This window comes from Marmota flaviventris, chromosome 12, assembly GCF_047511675.1.
Source record: "Marmota flaviventris isolate mMarFla1 chromosome 12, mMarFla1.hap1, whole genome shotgun sequence".
NCBI classification, from domain to species: domain Eukaryota; kingdom Metazoa; phylum Chordata; class Mammalia; order Rodentia; family Sciuridae; genus Marmota; species Marmota flaviventris.
The window spans coordinates 1,133,670-1,147,909 of NC_092509.1; the positions used below are offsets into that span (position 1 = coordinate 1,133,670).

The window sequence follows — 14,240 nt, forward strand, 5'->3', positions numbered from 1 at the left end:
GCTGCCTCTTGGAGTAAAAGGATGACACAGAATCCCTACCAAGTACAATGGCAGAATGTGAACTGGAAAAGAGCTCTTGGGATGCTAGATCTATTTCTCATTGCAGAGGTGAGGTGATGGAGGCCAGGAGACAGGAATGCAGACAAGAGAAAGAATGGAGAGCTTTGACTGTGGGTTATAGAACACCAGGAGCAGGAGCAACTTAAGTTCTCACCTTGACTTTAACTCTGCCTTTCCTTTTTCTAAGGCCACATCATCACCATCACGGCCATGGTCCACAGAGAAAACATAAAAAGTGATTCAGAGGATGAGGAGGAGGAAAAAAGGACAAGAAATCTGCAAGTAATTGATTTTCTATTGGTTTCTCTTAATTATTCTTTCTTATGTAAAGACTCTGTAGATTTTCCATGTTTCATCTTTCCCACATTTTATGACTTTTCTAAAGGTGCTTTCCTCATCCAGATCTTTGAGGTCCTTGGACCTTCAATGTCTGTTAAATCTCTCTGCACTAACATTCTTAGTCTTTCTCTACTTTTTTTACCACAGGCAATACCACTGAATCATGCTGAGTAATACTGCATACCCATACACTGAGTTTGAGTTGTAGGGAGCATCAGAAATACTGAGTTGTTGCCTGATACATGAGACACAAACAATCTGGTTCTGTTTTACTGACCACTGAATAGCTGGGTTCTCCTGCCTTTGCTGGCTCTGAGCATGCATGAATGTATCCTTCCTTTCCTAGGTCAAGATTACACAATTGGAATGTAGGTACCCTAACATGAATTGTTTCCAGGGGCACTCTCCTGTTTTAATATGTGGGCTCAATGCAACAAATGCGATAAAGCAGTTTAGGAAGAGGAAATGTGAGTCTGGAAAGAATGGGAAGGAGAGCAGAGGTCAAATCAGTCCACATATTCTCCTTTGCTTTCTTAAGTTTCTTTGTTGCACTTTTTTGCAATCCATAAGAATCAATTAGAGCACTGAAGGTTCCATAGTTGCATGTGACCATGGCCATGCAAGGGAAGGTGCAATTTGGTTAAAATCAGTGCAGGAAGCTCTCTGAGGAATGGCACTACAGAGAGTAGGGCTGGAGGAGCCAGGGTCCTTGCTCCACTCTGTGTCATCACAGATGCTGCTCTTCAGGGTCCCAGATGTATGATACTCAGCCCTTACACCCAAATGTCTTAGAGAACTCTTCCATTGCCTCATGTTCACTCTCTAGGGAAGCAGCCTCAGAAGGTTCTGAAGGTGAATATCCATGAGAATTTCCTCCTGAGGACATTCATAGACACTCTTCCCACAGACAACACCCTCAGCTGAGGGCAGCATACCAGCCTCAGTGCTCCCTGCCCAGACCCCAGGAGAGATCAGGGCCCAAGTTCATCTTGCATTTCCTGAGGACAATTGTGGTCCTGGCCACTCTCTGTGGCCAGCAACTCATCCCAAGTGACCTTTTTACCTTGTTCTGTTTTATAGACCCCATAAGACACCTGGGAGAGCAGAGATTTTGGCCCTGGGACACAGGAGAGATGATACCTGCAGTGCACAGCAGCTGAAATTAACCTGTAAGACTCGGAGCAGGAGCTTGTTTCTCGTTTCCAAAGACATAACTGTCTATATTGTATGGAATTTGCAGACTTATATGTTCTTTGTTTAATAATTTTAATATTAGTACTTCATGTTAAATTTTTATATTAAATTATATTTACTTGGTAACAGTTGCTTTTTAAATTCATTCTGTAAAATAAAACACACTTGGGAAGAGAGGTGGGAGGGAAAGTGAGGGAGAAGTGGAATTGCACAGAAGATGGAAGGAGACCCTCATCGTTATACAGAATACATGTATGATGATGTGAGGGAAAAAAAGAAGTGTGTCACATTAGATTGGGTAGAGAGAACTGATGGGAGGGGAGGGGAGGGGAAGGAGGGAAAGGAAGGTCAGCAGAATAAAATAGACATTAGTATTGCTGTATGTATATACATGACTGCATGACCAATATGATTCTGCAACCTGTACACTCAGAAAAATGAGAAATTATACCCCATCTTATTCAAAAATGTGATATGTCAAGATCATTGTACTGTCATGTTTAACTAATTAAAACAAATTTTAAAAACACACACACTAAAAGAGTAATATGTTCCTGAGGCAGATCTTGATTAATTACAAAGATTTTACCTGGTAACTTCCATCACCATCACTCCTCTCCTCCCATTCCCCTCAGTTTGCTTTTTTGGTTGTTTTTTAGATTGGTATTATAACATTCACTAAATTATTGATGTGGGTGAATGGATGCAATAAAGAAACAAATAATTAAATTACAAGCTAAGTTAAATCCCAACTAAATTTCATAAGTGTTTAATTAATTTATCCATTCATTAGCTAACTGAATCTCAAGTCAAAACACCCAATATAAGAAAGGGCTGGGAAACAATTGGCAATATTCATTTATGAAAAATTGTGGTTTTACATTTTATATCCTTTTTTCAATTAAGAACAATATTTTTTGTAATATATCACATACATATAAAACAAGTTGGAAAACATACATTACAAACTTGTAATGATGGCTTTAAATACATTAACTGACATGTTTCTCATTGGAAATAGGTTGCTTGCTGTATATATATATATATATATATATATATATATATATATATATATATATATATATTGCATGAAAACTACTGATATAATAAAGTCTAGACAAAATATAAATGTCTGCTCTATGGTAACATATGAGCATCACTCTAATCTAACCATGCTAAAAGTTACATAATACTGTAAAAAATGTCTTAAAAACTATATACTTTAATAAGAAATAAATTCAATAAAGAATGATAATACAGGGACTGGGGTTGTGGCTAATTAGTAGAGTACTTACCTCACACATGTGAGGCCATGGGTTTGATCCTAAGCACCACATGTAATAAACAAAATATATAAAGGCATTGAGTCCATTTACAACTAAAAATATATATTTTTTAAAAAAAATAATGATGGTGTTGTGTTGTAGCTCAATGGTAGAGCACTCACCTCGCATATGTGAGGCACTGGGTTTGATTCTCAGCACCTCATATAAATAAATAAAGGTCCATTGATAATTTATATATATATATATATATATATATATATATATATATATATATATATATGAAAAAAGAATGATAATACTGAGAACCAAGGCATTCAGATTTCAAAATTCATGCTTCTTTTCAGGTGATCCAATATTTTGTCAACTAAGTTTTCAAAATTTGTTCAAAGCCAACATTACTCATATATGTTACACATCTATTATTTCATAAATTTACTTTCCTCATAAAAGATCTTTGATAAACATCCAAAATATTCAGGTTAATTATATTTGAAATGGAGCTGAAAGAAATACTGGTATGGTTTTTCACTGTGACCTCAAGCATTTAAGTATTACAAGTTATTCAACCAACACAACAAAGTTAAAATCATAATGGCACAGCATGTATTGTAAATAAATCAAAACAACAGAATGTGTAACACAAAGACAGAGCAGTGGCACATTAAAGGAGAACTAGCTGAATACAAATAATTGACTACTGCAGAGCATAAAATTAAAACAGTTCAAGTGAGACAAGGTGATGGAGAGGTCACCATGAAGGTGCCGACTGATGATTCTTCTGACCACTGTTGTCCAGAATGTAAATTAAAAAATATCATATTTGTAAAAACTTTGATAGGTATACAATTATCTCCAGTATTAAAAAAAATAAAGATTTCCAATGCATCTGCCTTCTCTGAATAGAATAAAGCTCTAAGTTTGTCTGTCAACTGGTGTTTCGATCACACATAATTTTTACCTCTGAATTTTTTGGGTTGACATTGATGACTGTAACAACCAAAATTAGTCCATGATGACATGTTTTTAAAAACTTTTTAAAAACTTACTACTCAGATATTAGAACAGTTATCAATTTTTTTACAGTATCAAATTTGGCAAATTTGCATTAAGGTCATGTGGCACACATCATGTAATTCAAAGCCACAACTCATTTGTCCCTGTGATATCTTCTTTCACACACACACTCACACACATGCACACACACACAAACACATTTCTTCATCAGCAGTCTTGTATAGTAAAAGTGTCTAGTTTTTGTTCATTTTTAATGCAATACACTTCTATCTACAATTTCATTACATGCATACAGCAAAAAAGGAAATTATGGGTTTTACATCCTTCATGATAATTTTATATACAGGGAGGTTTAAAACAGTACTTCAACAGTTTGCCTAGTAATGTGACACAGAATGATTGTATCTTGTTCTCAAAATTTTAATAAGGAGATATAAAATACAGGTTCAATAATTTTAAATCAAGTATCCATCTTTTAAAAAATAGTGTTGCAGCATTGTTCTTTGCATTACTTTTAAAACTTTTTAAGTTTTTCTCTCATGGCACAATCTTCTAATACTTCATATATGAGAGGAAATTTTTTTAAAAAATGCAACTGCTGCCCTTGGAAGGGCTCTGTAGTGAGAATGGCATATGAATTTTTTATTGATTTTATATATTTACATATATACAACAGTGGAATATATTCCAATTCTTATTACACATATAGAGCACAATTTTTCATACCTTTGTATATTAAGTATGTTCACACTAATTCATGCCTTAACACAATTACTTTCTGGGGTTTTTGCATTACAATTCTTATCCCACATATATACCACAATTTTTTCATATCTCAGGTTGCATATAAAGTATGTTGACCCCCAATTCAAGTCTTCATACATGTACTTTGAATAATGATGCCCATCACATTCCACCATCCTTTCTAATCCCCTGCCCCTCCCTTTACCTCCCACTCCTCTTTCCTATCTAGAATTCATCTAATCATCCCATCCCCTCCCTATCCCACTATGAGTCAGCCTCCTTGTATCAGAGAAAACATTTGGCATTTTTTTGTGGATTGGCTAATTTCACTTAGCATTATCTTCTCCAGTGCCATTCATTTACCTGCAAATGCCATGATTTTATTCTCTCTTATTGCTGAATAAAATTATATTGTGTATATGTGCCACATTTTTAAATCCATTCATCCACTGAAGGGCATCTAGGTTGGCTCCACTGTTTAGCTATTGTGAATTGTGCTGCTATAAACATTGATGTGGCTGTGTCCCTGTTGTATGCTGTTTTTAATTCCTTTGGGTATAGTCCAAGGAGAAGGGATACCTGAGTCAAATGGTGGTTCCATTCCCAGATTTCCAAAGAATCTCCATACTGCTTTCCATATTGGCTGCAAAAATTTGCAGTCCAACCAGGAATGTATGAGTGTAGATTTTTCTCCACATCCTCGCCAACATTTTTGTTGTTTGTCTTCATAATAGCTGTCATTCTGACTGGAGTGAGATAATAACTTAGAGCAGTTTTTTTTTTTTTTTTTTTTTTGAGAGAGAGAGAGAGAGAGAGAGAGAATTTATATATATATTTCAGTGGACACAACATCTTTGTTTGTTTGTGGTGCTGAGAATTGAACCCAGGCCGCACGCATGCCAGGCGAGCGTGCTACCACTTGAGCCACATCCCCAGCCCAAACTTAAAGTAGTTTTGATTTGCATTTCTCTAATTGCTATAGATGATGAGCATTTTTAAAATATATTTCTTGATTGATTGTATATCCTCTTCTGAGAAGTGTTTTTTTCAAGTCCTTGGCCCATGTGTTGATTGGGTTTTTTGAGTTTCTGTTTTGTTTTGTTTTGTTTTTTTGTGCTTAGCTTTTTGAGTTCTTTATATATCCTAGAGATTAGTGCTCCATCTGATGTGTGAGGGGTAAAAATTTGCTCCCAGGATGTAAGCTCTCTGTTCACCTCACAGATTGTTTCTTTTGCTTCAAGAAACTTTTTGGTTTGATTCTATCCTATATATTGATTCTTGCTTTTAATTTTTGTGCTATAGGAGTCTTATTAAGGAAGTTGGGCCTAATCCCACATGATGAAGATTAGGGCCTACTTTTTTATTCTATTAGGCACAGAGTTTCAGGTTGCATTCCTAGGTTCTTGATCCATTTTGAGTTTAGTCTTGTGCAGGTAAAAGATAAGGGTTCAATTTCATATTGTTGCATATGGGTTTCCAGTTTTCCTAGTACCATTTTTTGAAGATGCTCTCTTTTCTCCAGTGCATGTTTTTGGCACCTTTTTAAAATATAAGATAATTGTAAGTTGGGGGGTTACTCTCTGTGTCCTCTATTCTCTATCATTGGTCTACAAGACTGATTTGGTGTGAATAGCATGCTGTTTTTGATACTATTGCTCTGTAGTATAGTTTAAGGTCTGGTATAGTGAGGCCACCTGCTTCACTTATCCTGCTAAGGATTGCTTTAGCTATTCTGAGTCTCCTATTTTTCCATATGAATTTCATGATTGCTTTTTCTATTTCTATGAGGAATGCCATTGGAATTTTGATGAGAAATGCATTAAACATGTATAGTGCTTTTGGTAGTATAGTCATTTTGATAATATTAATTCTGCCTAACCAAGAACAAGGTAGATCTTTCCATCTTCTAAGGTCTTCTTTGATTTCTCTCTTTAGGCTTCTGTAGTTTTTATTATACAGATCTTTCACCTCTTTTGTTAAGTTGATTCCCAATTATCTTATTTTTTAGGTTATTGTGAATGGGGTAGTTTTCCTCATTTCCTTCTCAGAGGATTTGTCACTGATATACAGAAATGCCTTTGATTTATGGGTTTTGATTTTATATACTGCTACTTTGATGAATTCAATTACTAGTTCTAGAAATTTTCTGGTGGAGTTTTTGGGGGTCTTCTAGGTATAGAATCATATTGTCAGCAAATAGTGCTAATTTAAGTTCTTCTTTTCCTATGTGTATTCCTTTAATTTCTTTCATCTGTCTAATTGCTCTGGCCAATGTTTCAAGAACTATGTTGAATAGAAGTGGTGAGAGAGGGCATTCCTGTCTTGTTCCAGATTTTAGAGGGAATGCATTCAATTTTTGTCTGTTTAGAATGATGTTGGCCTGAGGATTAGCATAGATAGCCTTTAAAACGTTGAGATATGTTCCTGTTATCCCTAGTTTTTCTAGTGTTTTGAACTTAACTGGATGTTGTATTTTGTCAAATGCTTTTTCTGTGTCTATTGTGGTGACCATATGATTTTTACCTTTAAGTCTATTGATGTGGTGAGTTATAGTTTTTGATTTCTGTATGTTGAACCAAACTTGCATCCCTGGGATGAATCCCACTTGATCATGGTGCACAAATTTTTTGTATTAGATTTGCCAGAATTTTATTGAGAAATTTGCATCTATGTTCATTAGACATATTGGTCTAAAGTTTTCTTTTTTGATGTGTCTTTGCCTGGTTTGGAGATCAGGGTGATATTGGCGTCATAAAATGAGTTTGGAATGACTGCCTATTTTACTATATCCTGAAATAAATTGAAGAGTGTTGGTATTAGTTCTTCTTTAAAGGACTTGTAGAACTCACCTGTGTAAACATCCGGTCCTGGGCTTTTCGTGGTTGGTAAGCCTCTGATGGCGTCTTTTGTTTTCTCACTTGATATTGGTCTGTTTAAATTGTTTATATCTTCCTGACTCAATCTGGGAAGATCATATGACTTAAGAAATCTGTCAATGCCTTCAATGCCTTCGATTTTATTGGAGTTTAAGATTTCAAAATAATTTCTAATGATCCTCTGTATTTCTGTAGTGTCAGTTGTGATATTACCTTTTTCATCATGTATGCTGGTAATTTGAGCTCTCTCTTCTCTTCATTAGCGTGGCTAAGGGTCTATCAATTTTATTTATTTTTTCAAAGAACCAACTTTTTGTTTTGTCAATTTTTATATTGTTCTTTTTTTTTTATTTCATTGATTCCAGCTCTAATTTTAATTATTTCTTGTCTTCTTCTGCTTTTGCTACTGATTTGTTCTTCTTTTCCTAGGTCTTTGAGATGTAGGGTGAGGTCATATATTTTTTGACTTTTTTTTTAAGAAATAAAGTCCATGCAATGAATTTTCCTTTTAGCATTGCTTTCATAGTGTCCCAGAGATTTTGATATGTTGTGTCTATGTTCTCATTTACTTATAAGAATTTTTTAATCTCCTCCGTGATGTCTTCTGGAACCCATTGTTCATTAAGTAGCATATTGTTTAGGCTCCAAGTGATGGAGAAAATTTTGTTTTTTATTTTGTTGTTGATTTCCAATTTCATTCCATTATGATCCAATAAAATGCATGGTAGTATCTCTAACTTTTTGTATTTGCTAAGAGTTGCTTTGTGGCACATTATATGGTCTATTTTAGAGAAGGATCCATGTGCTGCTGAGAGGAAAGTGTATGCACTTGGTGCAGGTTGAAATATTCTATATATGTCAGATAAGTCTAAGTTATTGATTGTGTTATTGAGTTCTATAGTTTCTTTATTCAACTTATGTTTGGAAGATCTATCTAGTGATGAGAGAGGTCTGATAAAGTCAACCAAGATTATTGTGTTGTGGTCAATTTGACTCTTGAACTTGAAAAGAGTTTGTTTGATGATCATAGCTGCACCAAGGTTTGGGGCAAATATATTTATGATTGCTATGGTTTATTGGTGTAGGATTCCTTGAGCAGTATGTAATGTCAATCTTTATCCATTTTGATTAATTTTGACTTGAAGTCTACTTTATTTGATATGAGTATAGAAACCCCTGCTTCCTTACACAGTCCATGTGAGTGGTATGATTTTTCCAAACCTATTACTTTCAGTTTGTATATGTCTTTTCATATCAGATGAGTTACCTTCAGGCAGCATATTGTTGGGTCTTTTATTTTATCCAATCTGCAACCCATATCTTTTTGTTGTTGTTGAGTATAAGCCATTAACATTTAGGGTTACTATTGAGACATGGTTTGTATTTCCAGCCATATTTGTTTATTTCTGTTATTTAACTTGACTTGGTTTTCCTCTTTGATTAGTTTTTTCCTTTACTGCATACCTCCCTCTGTTGATTTTCATTGCTGTTTTTCATTTCCTCTTCATGAAATATTTTGCCAAGGATGTTTTGTAGCACCAGTTGTCTAGTTATAAATACTTTTAACTTTTGTTTATCATGGAAGGTTTCTATTTCATTTTCAAATCTAAAGCTTAATTTTGCTGGATACAAGATTCTTGATTGGCACCAATTATCTTACAGAGCTTGATATATGTTGTTCCAGGATCTTCTAGCTTTCAGGGTCTGGGTTGAAAAATCTGCCATTATTCCAATTGGTTTTCCCCTATATGTAGTCTTATTCCTTTTTCTCGTGGCTTTTAAAATTCTCTCCTTATTCTGTATGTTGGGATTTTCATTATACTGTGCCTTGATGTGGATCTGTTGTGATTTTGTATGTTTGGCATCCTGTAGGCTTCTTGAATTTGGATTTCCAATTTATTCCTCATGTTTGGAAAGATTTCTGGTATTATTTCATTGAATAGATTGTATATTCCTGTGATTTGGTCCTCTATGCCTTCTTCTATCCCAATAACTCTTAAATTTTAGCTCTTAAATAACTCTGAAATTTTAAAAAATCGTTTTTTGGACTTTTGTTCTTTGCATTACTTTTAAAACATCTTCTTAAGTTTTTCTCTCATGGCATAATCTTCGTATACTTTAGATATGAGAGGAAATGTATTTTTAAAAATGCACCTCTGCCCTTGGAGGGCACTGTAGTGACTGAACAGTACATGAAATTTGAATACTTTTCAAATCACTTCACCAATGACTTGCCTGACCGAGTTCATGAATGTTGCATCAGCACACAGTTCATTCAGAGAGGAGTGTGACTTTGCTATGAGAAGAAAAGTTTCCTAGAAGTCTTTCACTGTTACTCCCTCTGTCACTGTGTAGTCAAGGGCCATATGTCTCCCATGGTAAGCCTTCCTACCAGGCTCTTGGGGTAGACATTGAAAGATGATCAGTGCTTGGAATGATTTGGTCCCTAATACCTTACTATTATTCAGTACAGGTTCTAGAACCACTTTCATCCACACAGGGGTGGAGTTGGTGGACAAAAAGCTGAGCTGGAAGACAATGTTTTATTTGTATTTTGTTTGTCTAGATGGTAAGACAAATGAACAAACAAGTCCCTCATCTTGCTGCACTGAGCACAGGCAAGCAAAGGCAATGATCACTTAAGTGATCAGCAGGCAGGCTGGTCAGGTCATTATTGGGCAAAGAGTTCAGAGATAGAAGTTCATAGGTTAGTTGACAGTGTCAGCTCCACCTTCAGTCACAATCCTTTGGAAAGGATGGACACACATATTGTGCCTTCAAACTTTAGTAGACACTGCACCTCATACACCATTGGGTTCAAAGGATACTCAAGGACTGAAGTGGCTGATGCCAATGTGTAAGGTATTTGTAGGGTGTGTAGATCAATCCAGCCTCTGGCCCTGGAGGGACAATCACAGCAGTGGTGTGAGGAGTTCCTTTTGGCATGACAGAGGTCTGTATTTGTCTGATCAAAGGCATTATGGTAGGGTCAGCTAGAGAAGAGTACTCAGGGTTACTGGTATGTGCAGCCCCTCTTTACTGAGGGTAATTCTGGCAATTAGGGATTTGGTGCCAAATAAGGTACTTTGCTCAAGACAGAGCTAACGCTCAGTGTACTCCAGCATTTCCTGCTGACTGAAGGTAGATATTTTCTAGATTGTCCAATGTATCTTAATCCATCTACTGATTTGTGACTTTAAAGAGAGAAACTTATAACATGAGTAGCTTTTTATTAAGTGTGTATATAGGTAGAAGAATGATACATAATTTTAACATTTTGCTTTATTTTTAATATCATTTCCCCCCTTAACATCTGCATTTTGTGTGTGTGTTGCTAAGGTTGTAACCCAGTACCCTGAACACTATGCATACATGCTTTACCATTGAATTGTACCACCAGTCCAAAATTTTAACTTTTGATTGATCAGTTTTACACCTTCATGTCCAATGTTATTTTTCCCATGGTTGAATTTAGGTAGACCTTTCTGTTGCTCTTAACAATACTAAAAGTGGACACAAATATGGATTCTTTGAAGATTGCTTTGGTAAAGTAATTGGTTATTCAAATCCACAGTCTTATCAAGTTAATACTACTTGTGTAGAATAAAAATTAAGATAAAATATGCCAATAAATAAACAAACAAATAAATAAATAAACCCTCAATTGAGGACCCATTACAGTTTTTAAAAATCTTTAATTGGGACACATAAACCTCACTTAGGAGATATTCATTCTTTTCAATATCACCTAATTTTATTTTGGTTTCTTCTCATGTGAAAATCTGAGAATGATAAATTAAAATCTTTTAAAAAATTCCCTCCAGTTCTTGAAGAAAAACATTATAAATGATGCATACATCTGAAATAAAACATGAGAAAATAATGATTGATAATGCTGAAAGTGGAGTTTTGAGATGAACCAAAATTTCTCAGTTTGCCAATTGCATCTGGATGCTTGTCTCATAAATTTTGAAGAAAAAAATCTATTTAAGCAAGAAGAAATAGAACTCCCATCATGTGGTATGAGGAATGATACCAGAAAGAAAAAAAAAAAAAACTCATTTTAGTGTGCCATCTTAGAAGTTTCCTGATGGTTTTGGGCAGAACATGGAGCAAAATGCATTTAGAATAGGCTTTGGAAAAGGCATCCTGACTACCATATGGGTTCACTTTCATCCTTTCAGTGACCATCATTTTTTCTTCAAAAAGGAATTTGTTGAAGGTGTTCCCACAAGTGGGCTTCAAGGTCTTTTACATTTGAAATAGGCCTTGATGGTGCCAATTAATATATCTTTCAGATAGACTCCAGGTGTTGTTGAGTGAGGCCCATTATCCTGATTACATGGTCATTATAATATCTATTCTATTTTATACTTATTCACTGTGAACAGAGAATCCTATTTTTGGATATGTGAACAGAGAGATAGAAAACTAGGGGTTTATTCTGAGACCTATGGAGAGCTCAGCTGAAGTTCTGGATTTCAGAATTTTGTTCTGGATTTGAGATACTGCTTCCCCTACATTTAAAAATCTCAGGACTCATGAAGAGAATGAGTTAAAAGCCAGCATCATCAAATTAATGAGACCCTAAGAAACTCAAAGGGACCCTGTCTCTAAATAACAATATAAAAAAAGGGGTCGGGATGGGAATCAGTGGATGAATGCCTCTGGGTTGAATTTCTGGTACCAAAAAGAAAACAACACACACACACACACACACACACACATACACACACGCTCACTCACACACAAAAAAATAAATTAAATAAATAAACAAACAAACCCTCGTGAGTAACAAGCCCTAAATCAGCAGCCTCTCTCATTCAGGAGTACAAAAAATGGATTTGGGGTTCTCTCCTGATAATTATTCCAGTCTTCACCACACAATCTGGGACATGCTGGACTCATGGCACATGGATGCTCAAAAAGGGCTTCAGAAAGTAGCTGAAAACACCATACAATTATGGAACAAAATGCCTAGGTTTTCAACTGCCAATCTAAGCCTCGCTAGACTAGTCAGAGGGAGGTGAAGGCTAAGCTTCCACAGAGTGACCCTGTGGCCACAAGACTCTGGAGAGGACCATGAGTAGTCACTAGCCACAACTCCCAGTTTCCACCATTGCCACTCCTGTCAGCTTTAAGCCACCTTCCTACCCAGTCTCAAGGTAGCAAGGCACACTTACCATTTCCTGGCTTTCAGGGTTCTCAGCATTCTCCCTGTGGTTTGTTTTCAGATTCTGCATAGCAGAGACACCTGAGCTCCAGATCCAGGACAGAAGCCTACAAAAAGATTAAAAAAATGGCGGGCTCCAGACACCAAGGGAACAGAAGATTGTGGAAGTCCTTCCCCTCATCACCGGCTGCCTGAGGATTGGACAGTTCTCACCTAAGAGACTGATTGGTCAAGGCTTCAGGCACTGCCTCCAACCTGAGCCAAGTGGGCACAAAATCAAAGTCTGAATGACAGGCTGCTCCATTGTCATTGTTAACCAACTACAGATCAGGGCTGAAAATATAGCTTAGTCAGTAGAGTGCTTGTTTTGCTGATATAAGGCCATGGATTCAATCCCTTGTACTACACACATACACTCCCCGCCCCCCCCCCCAAAAAAAAAAAAAAAAAAAAAAGATTAAGTAAAGGACTTTGGAAACTAGGGTTATGGATCAGTGGTAGAGAACTTCCCTAGCATGTGTGAGGTACTGGGTTGAACACCCAGCACACCATTAAAAAGCCACCCTAGAGGGGATGTGGCTCAAGCGATAGTGCACTCGCCGGGCATGTGGGCAGCCCAGGTTGGATCTTCAGCACCACATACAAACAAAGATGTTGTGTCCGCCCCAAACTAAAAATAAATATTTTTAAAAAGCCAACAAACAAACTACTAATGGTACTGTGTCCATCTACAACAAAAAAATATTCAAGAAAATAAAAAGACTGTGTATTGGACTTGTGCACCCTCATTACATAACTCATAAACACATTTTATAAATAATATGTACATATATGTCTTCAGACAGTGTGTAAAATTCTCCTGTGATTTCTTTTCAAGTAACTTATATTACAGGTATGCTTCACAACCCTGAAATCCTCCCCAACTCAATTATTATTATTATTATTATTATTATTATTATTATTATTATTATTATTATTTGAGGCCTGTTAATTGCATTAAATGCCTCTGTATGGGGTTATTTTAAGGCAAAGTTTTCTTCTAATAATAGGACCTAGCCCAGATAGAAATGTATTGACACTTACAACTGTTTATAAGGTTAAAGCAATTTGTGAATAAATATGTATATAATTTTTATGAAAATGATATCACAATTATTTTAATATTTTTTAAATCTTTCTATTCTTTGTCTCATAAAAACACAGTTTGAGCTTAAACTCATTAGCAATGTCCTTATATCCCTTCCCCCAAAAAAGTGACTCACAAGTATAATTCAAATTATTGAGACTCATAAATTTTTGATCCTTTATTTTAACTAGTGAAATCTAAAGATTTTCTTTTTATTTTCACCTTTAAATGAAGCCCACTTTTTATAGCTTTCTTGTTGTATAACTGACCTTTAATATTCTGCAAATTTTACCCCCATTCTGATCACTTTGGACTATTGATGTTTTGATGGAGGGGATCTCAAAGTGGTCATGCACAAGGTAGGAAATGGACATAGTAAGATATAAGACTGGTGATTGCTGAGTATGTAGATTTTGCTATACAAAATA

At 35.7% G+C, this 14,240-nt stretch overlaps 1 long non-coding RNA gene across 1 annotated transcript; it reads left to right on the plus strand.

Annotated features, from left to right (window-relative positions):
* The first annotated feature begins 283 nt into the window (after positions 1-283).
* LOC139707892 (uncharacterized) lies at positions 284-12,794 on the plus strand. Its single transcript, XR_011709282.1, has 3 exons — positions 284-342; positions 1,480-1,568; positions 12,748-12,794. It is a non-coding gene; the product is annotated as an uncharacterized lncRNA (long non-coding RNA).
* The last annotated feature ends 1,446 nt before the right edge of the window (positions 12,795-14,240 follow it).